The sequence below is a fragment of the Bubalus kerabau genome, chromosome X (genome assembly GCF_029407905.1).
Source record: "Bubalus kerabau isolate K-KA32 ecotype Philippines breed swamp buffalo chromosome X, PCC_UOA_SB_1v2, whole genome shotgun sequence".
NCBI classification, from domain to species: Eukaryota; Metazoa; Chordata; class Mammalia; order Artiodactyla; family Bovidae; genus Bubalus; species Bubalus kerabau.
The window spans coordinates 45,327,757-45,349,727 of NC_073647.1; the positions used below are offsets into that span (position 1 = coordinate 45,327,757).

The 21,971-nt window shown below is 37.4% G+C and overlaps 1 protein-coding gene across 2 annotated transcripts in view; it reads right to left on the bottom strand.

Moving 5' to 3' along the window:
• The window catches only part of GABRA3 (gamma-aminobutyric acid type A receptor subunit alpha3), a 236,506-nt gene that overhangs the window by 160,213 nt on the left and 54,322 nt on the right, over window positions 1-21,971 (bottom strand). The window lies entirely within an intron of this gene.

Genomic DNA, 21,971 nt, shown 5'->3' on the forward strand with positions numbered 1-21,971 from the left:
TGTAATGTAAACCAAGATAATCTCAGAACATAGCCTACCACTCATGATAGAAAACAAAGGAAAATGGTACTAGTATACTTAGTACTTCTTGTGTGCCAGCAGCTAAGAACTTTACCTATAATAACTATTTTACTCACATAACAAGCATATTATATTTACATATAGTTAATTTACTCTCATAACAATCATTATTTTAGGACTGAGTAAACTAAGGCAGAAAGATAGGAAGTGACTTGTCCATCAAACAGTCTAACCTCATTATACATAAGTATTGCTATGCTACTTCTGATGGACATGGTAGGAGATCAAAAGGACACACACACAGAGCAAAGGAATTAATGGCTATATTGCTGATACAGATACCACCTCCTATTCCATAAGTAGATACACAGTCCATTATCAAAAATCTGGTACATGAACAGCTACCATGGTAGTCAGAACATCTGACCACAAGGCATACTTCAATGATTCTGAGAAATGAGCTGATATCCCAGATGATGGAGATATAAGCAAACTCAATACTGTCACAATTAATAAGCTTATTCATGATACAGAGGATTATATTCTCAATTCACAAGTAGACAATTACTTAATTTTCACAGAATCAGTGTATGAGTATAAATCTATAGTATAACCTCAAACACTATATATGAACATAAATTTCTTATGCATGTCCAGACTGCCATGGAAAAATGAGACAAAGCCTATATGTAAGAGAAGACAGATGGTACAAAGAAAACAATCACATGGTGGATATTGCATAGATAGTCAGAATATATGATCAAGAAGCCAGAATATGTAAATGAATTACTTGGTCCAGGAGCAGATGGTAATGATGGGACATACCATGATTTATACTCAGATGATCACAATACAAAAAAAGTATAGGTGTTACAGTACTTGAACATGATACATACACACCAATATATCTTGAAATGTGAGTTATCAATCATAATACAAGTACAGGTAGAAACAGTAGTCAACTATTATGCTATTCTTGCTAGGGGAGAGGTGATGGATGTGTAATGAAGAACAAAACAAAGCAATGAATGGCTTTGTTATAAGAGTGGAACCACTATTGTAAAAGGAGAAATCAAGGCATAACATCAGATGACCACGTTAAAAGGACAGCCACCACCAGTAATTTAGCATGGGACTGAGAGGCATGACTAGACAATCTCAGAATACAAGCTGACAATCACCATAAAGAACAAAGAGACACAGTAGTTATTATCAGTATATATTTTTCCCTTACCACATGACAGGCACTAATCTAAGCATATTACATTTAACACTTTGATCCTCACAACAATCCTACAAAGTAGGTATTATTATTATTACTTTGCAGTTGAGAAAACAGACAGACACAAAGGGGTGAAATGACTTGCTCAAGGACACCAAACCTAAACAGCAGGAGTGGAATTAAATACAAGCATTTTAACTTCAGAGTCAGCCCTTTGCATATACACTGATGGTGCCATGCTTCCTCAGATGAACGTGGTACAGATTAAAAACACAGAGTGCAGGAACAAATGGCTTTGGTCCAGAAGGAGACGGCAATGTAGCAAAAGTAGACACCGTAGCACATGCTCAAACATCCGTGGTGCATGAGCAGCCACCACAGGAGTCTGAGCATTTGACTACGATGCACACTCAGAAGGTCCTGCAACATGAGCTGACATCCAGTGTATAGGAGTAGATACTAAAGACGAAGGAGGAAGCAAACACATTGAAGTAACAAATAATCATGGTGTACAAAATGATATTTATGGTACAGAAATTTCCATTATTAAAAAGCAGATGATGATATACATTTTCACACACATAAAAAATGAACAGAAGATTGGAGTAAAATTTCAAACACAGTAAAATAGTAGTAAAATGCATTGTGCACATTCATACTATTATGGAGAATGAGCCAACACCAATTTAGAGCCAAGAGACAAGGTACAATAGAAAATAATTATGTGTGCAAACATCACAGATGGATATGGTACATGACCAAAACATCTCAATTATGAATGATTGTTTCAGAAGCAGATGGCAAGATAGAAACCATGGAACATGCTCAGATAACAATAGTTTATGAAAGTCATCAGTTGTGTTTGATCAGTTGATCATGATGTACACAAGTAAACAAAATCACTACAATATGTCATAGCAGTCAAGACACAGGAGCTATGAGACAGGATGTGGTACACAAACTTGTTTACTGAGAAGAAAACCATGTTGTAATGCTCATGATATCTGGTATTTAGATAGATATTGTGCCTTACAAAAAATTCATGATATAGGAGTGAATAGCTTTGTGCATGTGGCACCCCACTCCAGTACTGGAAAATCCCATGGACGGAGGAGCCTGGTGGGCTGCAGTCCATGGGGTCGCTAAGAGTCAGACACGACTGAGCGACTTCACTTCCATTTTTCACTTTTAATGCATTGGAGAAGGAAATGGCAACCCACTCCAGTGTTCTTGCCTGGAGAATCCCAGGGACGGGGGAGCCTGGTGGGCTGCCATGTATGGGGTCGCACAGAGTCAGACACGACTGAAGTGACTTAGCAGCAGCAGCAGCAGCAAATATCAAGTAGGTCAAAAAAAAAAAAAAAAACTAGACATCAAGTATTTAGAGAAGCATGTTGCATTAATAGCCACAATTAGTATGAGAGCTTTTGGTTACTATACTTACCTACATAACTTCATGACATGGATTGAAAATGAAGATACAGAAGCAGACAGAGATGCCACTATACTTCCTGAAATGGATATGGTTGGTAATTTAAAAGATACAACAAATTCCTTTAGTTTAGGAACAAATAGCAATGATGAAACATGTGAAATCACAGTACAAGCTTAAACCATCAGGTGTATGAGCAGCCACACTAGGTGGTTGAGCATTTGACTATGATGCACACTCAAACCAATGGTATGAGATTACAAGCTATCATTTTGAAATATACAGACATGGTACAGGAAATGGCAGGAGTGATCAAAGAATAGAGAACCACGAAATAGGAGCAAATTACCATAAAATGCAAACTGACATACATAATACACAAGACACTCTTTCCCTTACTAGAACAGTAAGCAGTAACGGTTCCTGCTCAGGAACCATGGGGTATGAGCAGACAAGCATGCTGCATGCTCAGACAACCATGGTGCATGAGCAAAAACCTATAAAACAAAGACATGTGGATGTGACACAGGAGCAAAAATCATGCCATGGAATATGCTCAAATGGACTGAGCATATGAATAAAGGAAACATAAGGCATAAAGACATTTTTTAGGCCAGCAGTATATGGGAATAGTACTAGAGGGTATAACATGGCACATATAAGAAGATCATGGTACATGAACAACTACCAATGATGTTTGAGCATTTTACTGTGATGTACACCCAGACATTCCAAGAAAATGAGTTGATGACAACAATATAGGGGCAGAGGAACTAGTATATTAGAGGAGATAGTGATGATGGAAGAAAAGAAACAGTAATACAAAAGCTAATAGGACAGTGCAGACGGCAATGATTCAAAGGGAAGCCCCATGGCATATGCTCATATAATGGTTTCTTAAACACTATCACAAACATATGAGCAGTTTACCATAATTCAAACTTAGAGAACCCCATATTTTGAGCTGGCATCACCATACAGAATCAAAGGACACAGTATTACCATCATCATTATCATCACTACATATATCTTACTACATGATAGGCAGTGTTTGAAATGTTTATGTATAACAGCTCATATAATTCTCAAAAATCTTATGAGGAGTTCTTTTTATAATCTTGCAGAAAATGAAACATGGAGATGCAAACTGGTAAGCCCAAGATCTCATATCTTGTAAGTAGATAATTCAAGATTCAAATCCAATCCTTTTGGCTCCACTATCCATTCTCTTAAACAGTACAATGAACGACAGTATTCCATGATTCTTCTGACAGACATGATACATTACAAACAGAATAATGAATGGCTTTATTCCAGAAGCAGATGGCAATGTTGCAAAAGTAGACACCATAGCACATGCTCAAACATCCGTGGTGCATAAGCAGCCACCAAGGAGTCTGAGCATTTGACCACGATGCACACACAGAAGATCCTGCAACGTGAGCTCATACCCACATTATAGGAGTAGACAATGATGACAAAGGAGAGAGAATTCATTGCAATAGCAAACCAAGTTGCACAAGCTAATACACATGGTACAAAGTATTCTTAGTACAAGAGTAGAAAATGATAGTGCATTATCACACAAGCATAGTATTTAAGTGGAAATTCATAGTGCAATTTCAAACATTAGGTGGACAGAAATCCATTAAGCATGTTTAGGCTATCATGAAGGATGAATCCATTCATATATGAAAGAGGGGACTGATATGATACACCAGGAAAGGACAAAAGAGTGAAAAACTACTCAGATGGTTGTTTTTAATTATCAGAATGTATGGCATTGGTCTGAGAGCAAATCACACCTACATGCCTTTAGTACATGAGGCATACATACATACCTATAGGACATAAGATGTCAAGTATGATACAAGTATAAATACATATGATATAGAAATAAACTATGCTATGATTCCTACTCAAATAGATACAGTGTATAATAAAAAAAGTCACAATGCAAGCAATGAATGATCTTAGTCTGGGAGAAGATGACAATGGTACAAAAGGAGACTCAGATGGACATAATGCCTAATTTTAAATAATCATGGTGAATAACTAGCCAGAATTCATGTTTTATACCACTGTACACTTAAACTATGTCATTATATGAACTAACAGCTGTGATACACTTAGCAGACAAAGTATAGGAGCAGACAGCACATATGGAATAAACAACTGTTATGCAGGAGCTAATGACCACAATCCAAGAGCTAATATCCATGTTATAAAAGTCATCATGATGCTTCTTTTTTACAAACTCATAATGGATGAGCAATATCCATCTCATATATCTATATCTATATCTGTATCTATATATATATATACACACACACACATACACACACATATACATATACACACATACAATATACAAACAGTTGGACAGGAGCAAGTAAATATCGACCAATTCATTCAGATGCATATCTCAATCCAATATCCAATATATATCCAAAACCCAGTCTCTTGAATTGCAGGCAGATTCTTTACCACTGAGCCACCAGGGAAACCCCTGAGTTAGTAACAATGCTGCCCAAAGTGACAATTATGACATAGAAGGTAGACAATTACAGATCAAGCTCAATATATCCAATATCTATCACAATATAGAAGCAAGTTCTTATAGTCAAGGATAAGATGACAATGCTGCAAAATGAGACTGCAGGCCATATGCTCAGATGCCTATTGTACATGAACAGCCACATCTTATGTATGAGTATTTGATCATAATGCATATTCTGATAGTTCCAAAATATGAGGCATGAATGATGATATAGGACATATCCCAAGAAAATATCCAAAACACAAGAGTAGTTGGACATGGTATAGGAGTAAAGAGCAATGCTGAAATATGAGACAGATGTGACTAATACATGAGTTAATAACTACATGGACTGTGGCCTGCCAGGTTCCTCTGTCCATGGGGTTCTCCAGGGAAGTATACTGGAGTGGGCTGCCATTTCCTTTTCCAGGGAATCTTCTTGACCCAGGGATCAAACCCAGTCTCTTGCATTGCAGGCAGAATCTTCACCACTGAGCCACCAGGGAAGCCCCTGAGTTTGTAACAATGCTGCCCAAAGTGATAATTATGACATAGAAGGTAGACAATTACAGATCTAGCCCAAACAGCAGTAGTATATGAAAAGATAATCAAACTATGGTGTTTACCCAGATGGACCTAATGCCTAATTAAAAAGCCATAGTACAAAAGCAAATGTTGAAACAGCTGAATATTAGTTGATAGTGATTAGAATTTCATTCTCTTAATCACCATATTTTCTAAAATATTGTTTTCTCACTTTAGTAGGTACATCATATCTTATAGCAGGAAGATCACAGCAATCTATCAATTTCAGTACTTTAAAAAATTCCATTCAATGCTTCATTATGTCTAAAAATTTTAGGGTATTTTAAGTTAATGATAAATATTATTGAAAAGGTTTTTTTTTTTTTTTTTTTTTAAAGCAAACATCTTCAAGTGTAGATACTGTAATGGGTTTAATTATGTACACCCCCCCCCCCAAAAAAAAGAGACATTGTAGTTCTAACTTCTGGTACCTGCACGTGTGACCTTATTTGGAAATAAGAGCTTTGAAGCTATAATCATGTTAAGATTAGGTCATAGTGGATTAGAGTGGACCCTAAATCTAATGACGCTAAGTTGAGTCCAACTCTTTGCGATCGCATGGGTTGCAGCCTCTGTCCATGGAATTCTCCAGGCAAGAATACTGGAGTGGGTTGCCATTCCCTCTCCAGGGGATCTTCCCGACAAAGGGATGGAACCCGAGTCTCAGGTCTCCAGCGTTGGCAGGAGGTTCTTTACCACTAGCGCCCCCTGGTGTCTTTATTAGAAGGGGGAAATTTAGACACAGAAAGAAAAGGGAAAGAATGCCATTGGATGATGGAGACAGGGATTGGTCTGATGACCTCACAAGCCAAGGAACACTTGGAATTACCAGAAACTGGAAGAGGCAAGGGTGGATCTTTTTATAGAGCCTTCAAAGGCAGTACAGCCCTTCCAACACCTTGATTTTGGACTCCTAGCTTCCAAAACTGTGAGAAAATAAATTTCTTTGGGTTTTAAGCTACTGAGTTTGCCATCCTTTCTTACAGTAGCCCTATAAAACTAATACAAGCAGCATTATTGCAAAAAGAAATGTCACAGTGCATGCTTAAATAACTGCATGGTATATAAACATCTCTGTAGTTTTACCACTTGAATAAAATACACTTATAAAACATTCAAATATTATCAGTCAGCCATGATCCATGAGTAGATAGCCAGAGCATAGGGTGCTAACACTCACTTATCAGAAGTAGAGGGTAGTCATTTACAAGTATGTATCTTGTGACTGTAGTTAACATTGTATATGAGAAGACTTCATTGACATATAAGTATAATGTATAATGTCAAGAAAATAAAGCTTGTTGAATAATTAATCACATGACAGTGACCTAACACTCCTATGTAAGTATACAGTGTAATAGTGAATGCCAATTTAAACTATAAACAATGCAACTTGTATATAACATGAAATTCATTGGAAGGACTGATGCTGAAGCTGAAACTCCAGTACTTTGGCCACCTGATGCAAAGAACTGACTCATAGGAAAAGACCCTGATGCTGGGAAAGATTGAAGGTGGGAGGAGAAGGGGACAACAGAGGATGAGATGGTTGGATGGCATCATCGACTCAATGGACATGAGTTTGAGCAAGCTCTGGGAGGTGGTGAAGGACAGGGAGGAGGTGGTGAAGGACAGGGAAGTCTGGCGTGCTTGGCGTCCATGGGGTAACAAAGAGTCGGACACAACTGAGCAACTGAACTGAACTGAACTGATAACATGAAAGTTATAGGCCCTGGCTCTACTCAAAGAATCATGATATCAAGAGATGACCATGGTAAATGCTCAAATAACCATGATGCATGGGCAAACATAACTGACATATGCTTAAAAATTATGATAATGACATCATGATCATGGGTCAGATGTGTGTGGATAAGTTCCTACTAAATAGGAGCAGATACTAATGATTCAGGAACAGAAGGCTACAATGCTTGCTTGGATGTCTAAAGTATAGAGACTTAGAGTGGGCATACTGCAGGGGAAGAAAACCACAGATATAACTTAAACATAGGATCATTTCCTATGATTTATGCCAAGAGGATCACAGTATCTGCTCAAGTCATAGTAGAGAAACTCATACAATGATTAAGTTCGAATTGCCATGACACATAAACCTCAACGTGTGCTCTGATCACCATGTTACAGAAGAATGTGCCTATGGTGCAGGAGTAGGTAGCTATAATGAATGTTCAAATGACTATAATGTATTAGCAGCTGACAATGTTATACAATCAAACATGCCATTTATTTGCCTTGATATCCATGCTTCAGGAACATTAAAGTCACTGCTTTTTTTTTTTCCTCTAAATTTATTTATTTTAATTGGAGGCTTTACAATATGGTAGTGATTTTTGCCAAACATCGACATGAATCAGTCACGGGTGCACATGTGTTCCCCATCCAGAACCCCCCTCCCACCTCCCTCCCCATCCCATCCTTCTGGGTCATCCCAGTGCACCAGCCCTGAGCACCGTCTCATGCATCGAACCTGGCAATCCACTTCACATATGATAATACACGTTTCAATGCTACCCTCTCAAATCATCCCACCCTCGCCTTCTCCCACAGAGTCCAAAAGACTGTTCTTTATATCTGTGTCTCTTTTGCTGTCTTGCATATAGGGTCATACTTACCATCTTTCTAAATTCCATATATATGCGTTAGCACACTGTATTGGTGTTTTTCTTTCTGGCTTACTTCACTCTGTATAATAGGCTCCAGTTTCATCCACCTCATTAGAACTGATCCAAATGCATTCCTTCTAATGGGTGAGTAATACTCCATTGTGTATATGTGCCACAGCTTTCTTATCCATTCGTCTGCTGATGGACATCTAGGTTGCTTCCATGTCCTGGCTATTATGAACAGCGCTGCGATGAACACTGGGGTACACGTGTCTCTTTCAATTCTGGTTTCCTCGGTGTATATGCCCAGCAGTGGGATTGCTGGGTCGTATGTCAGTTCTGTTTCAAGTTTTTTAAGGAATCTCCACACTGTTCTCCATAGTGACTGTACTAGTTTGCATTCCTGCCAACAGTGTAAGAGGGTTCCTTTCTGTCTGCACCCTCTCCAGCATTTATTGTTTGTAGACTTTTTGATAGCAGCCGTTCTGACTGGCGTGAGATGGTACCTCATTGTGGTTTTGATTTGCATTTCTCTGATAATGAGTGATGTTGAGCATCTTTTCATGTGTTTCTTAGCCATCTGTATGTCTTCTTTGGAAAAATGTCTGTTTAGTTTTTTGGCTCATTTTTTGATTGGGTCGTTTATTTTTCTGGAATTGAGCTACAGGAGTTGCTTGCATATTTTTGAGATTAATACTTTGTCAGTTGCTTCGTTTGCTATTATTTTCTCCCATTCTGAAGGCTGTCTTTTCACCTTGCTTATAGTTTCCTTCATCGTGCAAAAGCTTTTAAGTTTAATTAGGTCCCATTTGTTTATTTTTTATTTTATGTCCATTACTCTGGGAGGTGGGTCATAGAGGATCCTGCTGTGATTTATGTTGGAGAGTGTTTTGCCTATGTTTTCCTCTAGGAGTTTTATAGTTTCTGGTCTTACATTTAGATCTTTAATCCATGTTGACTTTATTTTTGTGTATGGTGTTAGAAAGTGTTCTAGTTTTTCTTTTACCAGTGGTTGACCAGTTTTCCCAGCACCACTGGTTAAAGAGATTTTCTTTTCTCCATTGTATATTCTTTCCTCCTTTGTCAAAGATAAGGTGTGTTAACAGTAATCATGGGTTAAAAAAAAAGAAAAAAAAACAGAAGGCAATGACGGGCCAGAGTAAAGGTGTAGAATCAGAAAATTAAAATGAAACGATCACCATATATGAACCTAAGCCCACAATTCCATAGAGAGAGCCAAAATGCTGAAGCAAACAAGCATGGTATTGGAGCAGATAGTCCTTAGGTAAAAGTAAAGGATGATAACAAATATTTTAAATAAACCAGAAATTCATAATCAGGTGGCCAAAATATATGAAGACATGTTTAGACAGTCATGGTACACGAGCAAGTGGCCATGGTTGCAGGAGTAGGTGGCCCTAAGCATAAAAGTATACAATTATGCTGTATGCTCAGAATACCACTGTGCACAAGCAAACAAACATGGAAGGGGATCAGATGACCACAGTAAAGAACATAAAAAAGAAGTGAAGAAACATGGTGTAGGAAACTATCTCCAAGACACTTGTGAAGACAGCCATAATACACCAATATATAGGCATCCTGCAAAGGGGAAACTTCTACAAGTCTCAGAAGATACAAGAAAAGTTTGAATGCTGGTTTTGAGTGAACTAAACTTTGGTCATATTATATTATTCTTCCAAGAAGCCAATTTCCTAGTCTACTATTAATATAAGGTATATATAAAATGAGAGACTTCATTTATTACTGCATACAGCATATAATGGGCAATGAATAAATAACTGCAAATGAATAGTAAATTCTATCTGTATACTTATGATGCATTCATTATCAGCTTTTAACTTTATCCCTATCCTTTCAGGTAAGCAGGGTAGAATTTTTCAACCTACATAATGAATAAGAATCTAAAACACAAAGAGGTTTTTACTACTTATTGGTCACAAACCAATAACTAATAAGTGTCAGAGAGGGACTAAATCCAAAACTTCTGATTCCTGGTTAAGTGTTATTTCCACAGCTTACTTAAAATGTGAATACTTCCTGAAGGAGTTACTATAATGGTGAGAATTTAGTTATACTATTGGGTTAGAGAGAAGTACTTTTTGGCCCAGCTGTTATTTGATGCCTCTGATGTAGCACAGGGTTGGCCCATGCTCTGGAAATGAATACTGAGTATTTACAAGAAATATAATTTCACAATGGGTCTGCTTGGGAACCACTCAAATAGAGCAATGGAGACTACAGGACAGAGAGATTTGGATAAGGCCATGTATAAACCAGCACTTAGGGATTTAGAAATCTGATACAGCTGTCTAAAGTGCAAAAACCATGTAGTTCTTAAATCCAGAGTGTTCTGGTTTCAGCAAAATCCATTAATCCTCTCTGCTTCCTGCTTCTTCAGCTCACTTGCAAGCCCCTCCCCAAAGTTCTACAATTCAGCTTTATTTCAAAGTGCAAGAAACTCAGATATAAATCCAATATGATACATAAAGCTAGAAAGCAACTACAGGTAATAAAAACAAAGTCTGGCCAAGGTACTCTCATATGTTCAAATCCAGAAACAAATAGTACAGTATCCCCCTAAGGAATACTGTCTATATCCATATAAATAGTGAACCAAGGCAGAATCTGCTATTCCAGAAGCTGGTGAAAGTAAAGCTCTTTTTTCTCTCCTGCAGAATGTCCTGATGCCCTAAGCCCATGTTGATCTTTATCTACCCATTGCACATTTTCTACATGTCAAGAAGAGGACTGACCGTAGGGAATTCATAGCAATTACCACAGAGCAAAGATAAAATAATGTCTGTATGATGTCATCTCTTTTTTCTACACAGATAAATTCATAGAATAAATTTCATATTAGCTCTGATTTTGGGGCAATTGACTTCTTATACTGGACCTCAGTTCCCTTATTTGTAATATGAATGGGCTGAGCTAGATGATGATTAAAGTTCTGGATCCAATATTCAATTCAGAGAAATATCAACTGAGAACAAAGTAGGAGCATAAGCAGCACTGGGACCATGTTTATTTTTCTTTCCCTAGGTCTAAACATTGCTTAGGACCAGAAACTCCCAAACTGACCAATTCTTAGGTAACAGCAAAGGAAAATAAGAACATGGACAGTTAAATATGACAAAAGTATTGAGATTATTAATTCTATGAAAATAATTGACTATGTAGCATGGGACACATACTGTACCAAGAATGGGAATACAGATATTTTTGAAAGACAAAAAGTTCTCAAAGGGATAGACAAAAAATAGCTAACATTTACTTTAAGGAAGAACTAAATAACTGAAACAGCATTATAACTACTATGCTGTTGTCAAATTGAAGAATGAGAAATTAATTATTATTTAGAAAGAACAAACTATAAAATTGGAGAAGAAGGATGCATTTTAGTGAAAATTTGAAAAAGATTTCAAGAAGAAATGGGATAACATTTATAAGACTTAATACTTAACACCTGTTAAAAGAAATAATTTGTCTTAAGCAGGAATATTTTTAGAAAAATCCCAATTCAGCAAAAGATATTCACATGATGTCTACAGAAACCTCCATACTTGATAATGAAACATTAAATTAATTCTCAATAAAGTGAGGAAGGAGATAAAATTGATTGTTCACATTATTACTATTTAGTATGTTATTATAAAATCATAGCAATGAATTAAGCTAAGGAAAAGATGAATAAATAACAGAGAAGAAGAGAAAAATCTATCAGTTTGCAATGCAATAAATAAAAAGTTTACTATAAGATGGACCAATAGTAGATCCAAATACACTTAGTCAACATCTTTTATAAATACCAGCAATAACCAGTTAGAAAATGTAATTGGATAAAAGGACCATTCATACTGGCAGCAAAGTATAAAAATTGAGAAATACATATAACAAAATATATTTTTAAATCTATTTCAGGAAAAGTATAAAAATTTACTAAGAATTTCTTGACTGTGAGAAACAGCTTTATACAACAGATCAACTCACCCATCAAGAAAATCTAGAAAATTAGGGTAAAATATGTGCATGTTATTCCATCTGAGCACTAACAAGGCAAACAGAATTTAAGGGGCAAAGATCTTGGAATGAAGGAAAACTCACTGAGGTGAACCTGATACAGTACACTTCTTAGCCCCTGTAGGAATTAGCTAACTGATAGTTAAGAGAGAAACTAAAAAATTAAGAGACATTTAAAAATTAGGCAGAAAGTAGCTACTAAGAGATAGATAAAGAAGCTGAACGAAACTTTTCCACAGTCTTATGGAGATGGTGAGACAAAAATCAAAGTTAACGGATTTAAGTAACTCAGATTTAAAAAACAAGATTTAGGAAAAGGGAGAACAGAGAAATTGGATCTGATATTTGGAGCCAAATTTTTCTATGGAGGTAATTCAGACTCTAAAGAATCCGCCTACAATGCGGGAGACCTGAGTTTGATCCCTGGGTTGGAAAGATCCCCTGGAGGAAGTAATTACTGATTTCTAAATGGCTGAACTGGAGAATACAAGCAGAAAAGGGATGCTAAAATGATGACAAGCAAAGCAGAGTTTTAAGTAGTTTCTTGGAGTTTGAGGTCTAAGAAGGTGAAGAGTTCCTGATAAAACCCCCAAATTTCAACTAGAATTCTGAAGAACTACACAAAGAATAAGGGTGAGTCACAAACATAAAAAGCCTTAGCAAAATGAATAAGCAAACAAACAACCAGCCATAACAACAAAAAACCTTATTCTTGAAGTATCTCAATCTCTGATCAGATTAAAGTGATCTGCTTCCACTTTAATAGTCTGCTGCTACTGCTAAGTCACTTCAGTCATGTCTGACTCTGTGCGACCCCATAGACGGCAGCCCACCAGGCTCCCCTGTCCCTAGGATTCTCCAGGCAAGAACACTGGAGTGGGTTGCCATTTCCTTCTCCAATGCAGGAAAGTGAAAAGTGAAAGTGAAGTCACTCAGTCATGTCTGACCCTCAGCGACCCCATGGACTGCAGCCTTCCAGGCTCCTCCATCCATGGGATTTTCCAGGCAAGAGTACTAGAGTGGGGTGCCATTGCCTTCTCTGACTTTAATAGTCTACCAGAAAGTAAATACTACAGTAAATACTCTCTAAAAAAATATAACAGAATTTCTGTGACCAGACAAAAATAGATTAGTTTCTCCCAAGTCATTACAATTAAAACACTAAACATTAGTACAACAGAAAATCACTGGAGGGCACTGAAAGTTGTAAAGAAAAAGGCAGACTGCCTATGGACTTTGGGACTTATAGACCAACATGGCAGTGAGTTCCTGCATTTTCTTTTTACCTCCCAATTATTCCAAACTAGGCACCAGGAAAGCCTGCAACCAAGAACAACCAATAGAAGTAGACAAAAAACACCCCACCCCATAAACCTGCTCTCTCTAGACAAGGAACTAGAAAAGGGACAGCTTAACAATACAGAAAACTTACTGACAATACCTGCCCTACCCTAGCCAAGCTCTACAAACACTCCACCACCAGCAGTACTGGCTGGCCAGGGGAAACCAAATAAAAAGTTGGAACTCCCATCCAGTCTGATACAATGATCCGCTTTGCTAGGGTCAGGGCATCAGCAGTAGCTGAGTGAGGAGTCTGAACTCCAAATCCAGGAAAATCAGGAGAGCCAGAACATTAATTTTTCAGTGCTCAGTTACTCAGTTTTCAGTTACTCTTTAAGTAAATTTCTGTGAAATTACTAGCTGACTAGCTAAGAAAACAGAAGTTTCAGTGACCATAAGGAAAAAGAATACAGTCTTTTGAAAACTGTTTATAAGAGCCACGAAACAAAACACCATAACCCTGCAAAAAGCAAGAAAAACAAATCCTGGGGAGGGGGCAAGAATTTGATCTTCAGAGTTAACAAATTATAATATTTAAAATGTTCACTTTACCAAAAAAAAAAAAAAAAGACTACAAGGAATATAAAGATACAAGAAAGTATGACTTGGTCACAGGAAAACATGAAATTAATAGAAACTGTCCCTGACAAGGCCTATACATTGGACTTACTAGACAGAGACTTCAAATCAACTGCTCAAAACACCAAAGAAAATCAGGAAAACCATGTGTCACCAAATAGAGAAGTATCAATAAATAGAAAATATGAATTCTTAAGTTGAAAAATATAACAACTGTACTGAAAAATTCACTAGAGAGGTTCAACACGAGATTTGAGCAGCAAAAAAAGTGAGTCATCAAACTCGAAGATAGTTCAAATAAATTTTTCTAGTCTGAAGAGAAAAGAGAGAAAATTGAAGAAAACTGAACACAGTCATGCCAGAATAACTGGATATCCACATAGAAAAGAAGGAAGTTGCATCCTTTCCACTCATCATATACAAAAATTAATCCAAAGTGGATTAAAGACCTAAATAAAAGAACTAAAACCATAAACTATTTCCTTGGAGCGAATACCCTGGATCAGCTGGGGCTGGACCTCGGCACTATTTTAGGAAACAGCAAACTAAAATGGACTGAAATGGGTGAATTTAACTCAGATGACCATTATATCTACTACTGTGGGCAAGAATCCCTTAGAAGAAATGGAGTAGCCGTCATAGTCAACAAGAGTCCGAAATGCAGTACTTGGATGTAATCTCAAAAATGACAGGATGATCTCTATTCATTTCCAAGGCAAACCATTCAATATCACTGAATGGTGATACCTATTGCTATCATAGGTATCCAAGTCTATGCACCGACCAGTAATGCTGAAGAAGCTGAACAGTTCTATGAAGACCTACAAGACCTTCTAAACTAACACCCCAAAAAGATGTCCTTTTCAATAGAGGAGACTGGAATGCAAAAGTAGGAAGTCAAGAAACACCTGGAGTAACAGGCAAATTTGGCCTTGGAGTACAGAGTGAAGCAGGGCAAAGGCTAATAGAGTTTTACCAAGAGACCGACTGCACTGTTCATAGAAAACACCCTCTTCCAAAAACACAAGAGAAAACTCTGCACATGGATATCACTAAATGGTCAATACTGATATCAGATTGATTATATTCTTTGAAGCAAAAGATGGAGAAGCTCTATAGAGTCAGCAAAAACAAGACCGGTGACTGACTGTGGCTCAGATCATGAACTCCTTATTGCCAAATTCAGACATAAATTGAAGAAAGTAGGGAAAACCACTAGCCCATTCAGGTATGACCTAAATCAAATCCCTTATGATTATACAGTGGAAGTGACACATAGATTCAAGGGATTAGATCTGATAGACAGAGTGCCTGATGAACTATGGACGGAGGTTCATGACATTGTACAGGAGAGAGGGATCAAGATCATTCCCAAGAAAAAGATGCAAAAAAGCAAAATGGCTGTCTGAGGATGCCTTACAAATTGCTGTGAAAAGAAGAGAAGTGAAAGGAAAAGGAGAAAAGGAAAGATATACCAATCTGAATGCAGAGTTCCAAAGAATAACAAGGAGAGATAATAAAGCCTTCCTCAGTGATCAGTTCAGTTCAGTTCAGTTGCTCAGTCATGTCCAACTCTTTGTGACCCCATGAATCACAGCACGCCAGGCCTCTCTGTCCATCACCAACTCCCGGAGTTCACCGAAACTCATGTCCATCGAGTCGGTGATGCCATCCAGCCATCTCATCCTCTGTCGTCCCCTTCTCCTCCTGCCCCCAATCCCTCCCAGCATTAGAGTCTTTTCCAATGAGTCAGCTTTTCGCATGAGGTGGCCAAAGTATTGGAGTTTCAGCTTTAGCATCAGTCCTTCCAAAGAACACCCAGGACTGATCTCCTTTAGAATGGACTGGTTTGATCTCCTTGCAGTCCAAGGGACTCTCAAGAGTCTTCTCCAACACCACAGCTCAAAAGCATCAATTCTTCCGTGCTCAGCTTTCTTCACAGTCCAACTCTCACATCCATACATGACCACTGGAAAAACCATAGCCTTGACTAGACAGACCTTTGTTGGCAAAGTAATGCCTCTGCTTTTGAATATGCTATCTAGATTGGTCATAACTTTTCTTCCAAGGAGTAAGCGTCTTTTAATTTCATGGCTGCAGTCACCATCTGCAGTGATTTTGGAGCCCCAAAAAATAAAGTTTGTCACTGTTTCCCCATCTATTTGCCATGAAGTGATGGGACTGGATGCCATGATCTTAGTTTTCTAAATGTTGAGCTTTAAGCCAACTTCTTCACTCTCCTCTTTCACTTTCATCAAGAGGCTTTTTAGTTCCTCTTCACTTTCTGCCATAAGGGTCAGGTCATCTGCATATCTGAGGTTATTGATATTTCTCCTGGCAAACTTGATTCCAGCTTCTGCTTCTTCAAGCCCAGCATTTCTCATGATGTACTCTGCATATAAGTTAAATAAACAGGATGAAAATATACAGCCTTGACAGTCAGTGCAAAGAAATAGAGGAAAACAATAAAATGGGAAAGACTAGAGATCTCTTCAAGAAAATTAGAGATACCAAGGGAATATTTCATGCAAAGATGGGCTCAATAAAGGACAGAAATGGTATGGACCTAACAGAAGCAGAAGATATTAAGAAGAGGTGACAAGAATACACAGAACTATACAAAAAAAGATCTTCACAATGCAAATAATCACAATGGTATAATCACTCACCTAGAGCCAGACATCTGGAATGTGAAGTCAAGTGGGCCTTAGGAAGCATCACTATGAAAAAGCTAGTGGAGGGGATAGAATTCCAGTTGAGCTATTTCAAATCCGAAAAGATGATGCTGTGAAAGTGCTGCACTCAATATGCCAGAAAATTTGGAAAACTAAGCAGTGGCCACAGGACTGGAAAAGGTCAGTTTTCATTCCAATCCCAAAGAAAGGCAATGCCAAAGAATGCTCAAACTACCACACAGTTGCACTCATCTCACATGCTAGTAAAGTAATGATCAAAATTCTCCCAGCCAGACTTCAACAGTACACGAACTGTGAACTTCCAGATGTTCAAGCTGGTTTTAGAAAAGGCAGAGGAACCAGAGATCAAATTGCCAACATCTGTTGGATTATTGAAAAAGCAAGATAGTTCCAGAAAAACATCTATTTCTGCTTCATTGACTATACCAAAGCCCTTGACTATGTGGATCACCACAAACTTTGGAAAATTCTGAAAGAGATGGGAATACCAGACCACCTGACCTGCTTCTTGAGAAATCTGTATGCAGGTAAGGAAGCAACATTTAGAACCGGACATGAAACAACAGACTGGTTCCAATTAGGGGAAGGAGTACGTCAAGGCTGCATAATGTCACCCTGCTTATTTAACTTATCTGCAGAGTACATCATGAGAATCGCTGGGCTGGAATCAAGATTGCCAGACAAAATATCAATAACCTCAGATATGCAGATGACACCACTCTTACGGCAGAAAGTGAAGAACAACTAAAGAGCCTCTTGATGAAAGTGAAAGAGGAAAGTGAAAAAGTTGGCTTAAAGCTCAACATTTAGAAAACTAAGATCATGGCATCTGGTCCCATCACTTCATGGCAAATAGATGGGGAAACAGTGGAAACAGTGGCTGACTTTATTTTTTGGGGCTCCAAAATCACTGGAGATGGTGACTGCAGCCATGAAATTCAATGATGCTTACTCCTTGGAAGAAAAGTTATGATCAACCTAGACAGCATATTCAAAAGCAGAGACATTACTTTGCCAACAAAGGTCCGCCTAGTCAAGGCTATTGTTTTTCCAGTAGTCATGTATGGATGTGAGAGTTGGACCATAGCTGAGTGCAAAAGAATTGATGTTTTTGAACTGTGGTGTTGGAGAAGACTCATCAGAGTCCCTTGGGCTGTAAGGAGATCCAACCAGTCCATCCTAAAGGAAATCAGTCCTGAATATTCATTGGAAGGACTGATGCTAAAGCTGAAACTCCAATACTTTGGCCGCCTGATGTGAACAACTGATTCATTTGAAGAACCCTGATGCTGGGAAAGATTGAAGTCGGGAAGAGAAGGGTATGACAGAGGATGAGATGTTGGATGGCACCATCTACTCAATGGACATGAGTTTGATTATACTCCGGGAGTTGGTAATGGACAGGGAGGCCTGACATGCTGCAGTCCATGTGGTCACAAAGAGTCAGACACAACTGAGCAACTGAACTGACTGAAAACTATAAAAGCCTTAGAAGAAAAAATAGTGGTAACTCTTCACAAACATAGATTAGGTGATGGTTTCTTTGAAACACAAAAAGCATAGGAAACAAAAGGAAAATAGATAAAAATGGACTCCATCAAAATTAAAACCATTTATTCATCAAATGACACAGTCAAGAGAATGAAGAGACAGTCTACAAATGAGAGAAAATATCTGCTAATAATACATCTGATAATAATCTAGTATCCTCAAAATATAAAAAGCTGTCTTACAACTCAATAACAAAGAAAAGCCATCCAATTGAAAGATGGTCAAAGGGTGTATTTTATGGAATGCAAACTATATTTCATTGAACAGCTTTATGCTGTAAAAAAAAAAAATCACATAAAGTTTCCTGCTTTCTACCATTTTTTTTTAAATGAGCAAAGGAATTGAATAGCCATTTCTCCAAAGAAGATATACAAATGACCAAACAACACACAAAAATAGTCATTAGGGAAATGCAAATCAAAACCATAAGAAAACATCTCTTACCCACCCACTAAGATGTCTATAAATAAAAAAAAAGAAAGAAAATAACAATTGCTTGTATGGATATGAGGAAATTGGAACTCTCATATACTGTTGGTGGGAATGCATAAAGATTCAGCTGCTGTAGAAAACAATAAGCAAAAAATTAGTATAAACTCAGCAATTACAGTCTTGGGAAACTGGAAGAATTCAAAACCAGGTTTAAATTAAAAATTACATGAATTGTCACAGCAGCAGTATTCACAATAGACAAAAGAGGAAAACAAACCAAATATCTATAAACAGATGAATGAAATAAAATGAAGCTTTGTCATACAAGGAAATTGCCATATATAAAAATAAAATAGTGATACATGCTACAGTATGGGTGAATCTTAAAAACGTCATGCTAAATGAAAAGAAACCAACACAAATGCCACATTCTGTATGGTTTCACTGATATGAAATATCAGGAATAGGTAAATTCATAGGCACAGAAAGTAGATTAGCAGATGTTACGAGCCTGGGAAAAGGGAGATTAGAAGCCCTAGGTATGGGCTTTCCTACTGAGATGACATGATATATTGGACCTAGATAGTGTGATGGTTGCACAATAATGTGAATTTACTAAATGCCACTGAAGCGTACACTTAAAGATGGCAATAAATAGATAAATGAGTCTAAGAGACCTGTGGTACATTTGCATAATAGATGTCCCAGAGAAAAAGGAGAGACAGCAAGGAGCAGAAAGAACATTTAAAGAAATAATGGCCCAAATCTTCCCAAATACTAAGAAAGACATTAATCTACACATCCAGGAACCTCGACAAAAGCCAAGTTGGTTAATTTCAAAGCAATCCACCCCAAAACACATTGTAATCAAATTGCTGAAAGAGAAAAAGAGAATCTTGAAAGCATCAAAAGAGAAGTGATTCATCTCATGTAAAGGATCCTTAATAAGATCATCAGTTGATTTTTCATCAAAAAAACCTTGAAAAAAGAAATCTTAGCCAGATGGCTTCACTAGAGAATTTACCAAATATTTAAAGAAGATATGGCACAATTTTGACAAATTCTCTTCTAGAATTAGAAGAGGAGGAAAAGTAACAAGCTCATTTCATGAGAGCAGAATTGTCCTAATTACAAAATCAAACAAAGGACAAAGGTAGTACAAATGAACTAACAAATGAGGAAGGTAGGGAGGGAGGAAGGAAGAAAACTACAGGTTGATACCATTCATGAATACAGAATAAGATTTATTCCGGTTATACAAAGTTGGTTCATTTGAATATCAGTCAATTTAATCCACCATAATGACATGCTAAAGAAGCAAAAGCATATGATCATATCAATTGACACAGAAAAAGAATTTTACAAAATCCAACATCCATTCATGATTTTTAAAATAGTTGCAATGCTAGAAACTTTATACACCACCAAAAAGTACAGAAAACAAAATTAAAAAAACAATTCTAGTTGAAACATAAAATAGTTTAAGCACTATGGAAAACTGTTGGGTAGTTTTGGAAAACTGTTGGGGAGTTTCTTTAAAAAGTAAACATGTACATACCACAAAAATATCAATCACATCTCCTAAATTTTTATGCACACACAAAAACTTGCATTTTGTAGTTCACAGCATCTTTTTACATAATAGCCCCAAACTAGAGACAACACAAAAGTCTTTCAATTGGTGAACTGCTAAACAAATTCTGGTACATCCATACTACAGAATACTACTCAGCAATAGAAAGGCACACTATTGATCATGTAATGACTTGGGTGGATCTCACATGTATCATATGTAGTAAAAATGCCAGTCTTTCACCAAAAAAATATATATAGATGATAAATAAGTACATGAAAAGATTCTCAATATCATATTATCATTAGAAAGTTGAAGATTAAGATAATAAAATACCACTACCATCTGTTAGCACGGCTAAAATTCAAACTGTTGACAACACCAAATACTGAAAATGATGTGGAGCAAAAGGAACTAGCACTCATTCTGATGAGAATGCAAAACGGTACAGCCACTTGGAAGATGGTCTGATAGGCACATACAAAGCTAAACATAGTCTTACCATATGATCCAACACTTGTGTTCCATAGTATTCATCCATATGAGTTGAAATGTATGTAGACACAAAAACACACACATGAATATTGACAGCAACTTTACTCATAATTGCTAAAAATTGAAAGCAACCAAGATTTCTATCAACAAGTGAGTGGATAAACAAATAATGGTACATCCATACAATGTAACATTATTCAGTGAAAAGAAATGAGTTATCAAGCCATGGACGAATTGTAAACGCATACTGCAAAGTAAAATAAGCCAGTCTGAAAAAGCTACATACTGTATGATTCCAATTACATGATATTCTTGAAAAGGCAAAAATACAAAGACCAAAAAGATCAGTGGTTGCCAATGATTTAGGGAGGAGAAAGGGAGAGATGAATAAGTGAAATGCAGAGAGTTTTTAGTGAAGTGAAACTACTCTGCATGATACTTTAATGGTGAGTACATGACATTATACATTTGTCAAAACTCATAGAACTCCCAAATGCAAACTATGGGCTTTAGTTAATAATAGTATGTATCAAGAGTTCCCTGGTAGCTAAGTGATAAAGAATCTGCCTGCCAATGCAGGAAACGGGTTGTTCGACCCCTGATCTGGGAAGATCTCACATGCTGTGGAGCAACTAAGCCCGTGTGCCACAGATAGTAAGCCTGTGCTCTAGAGCCCAGGAACCGCAACTACTGAGCCCACGTGCTGCAACTACTGAAGCCCACTGACCTAGAGTCTGTGCTCCACAACAAGAGACGCTACCACAATGAGAAGCCTGTGTACCACGAGAGAGTAACCCCCACTTGCAATAATTAGAAAAAAGCCCACACAGCAACAAA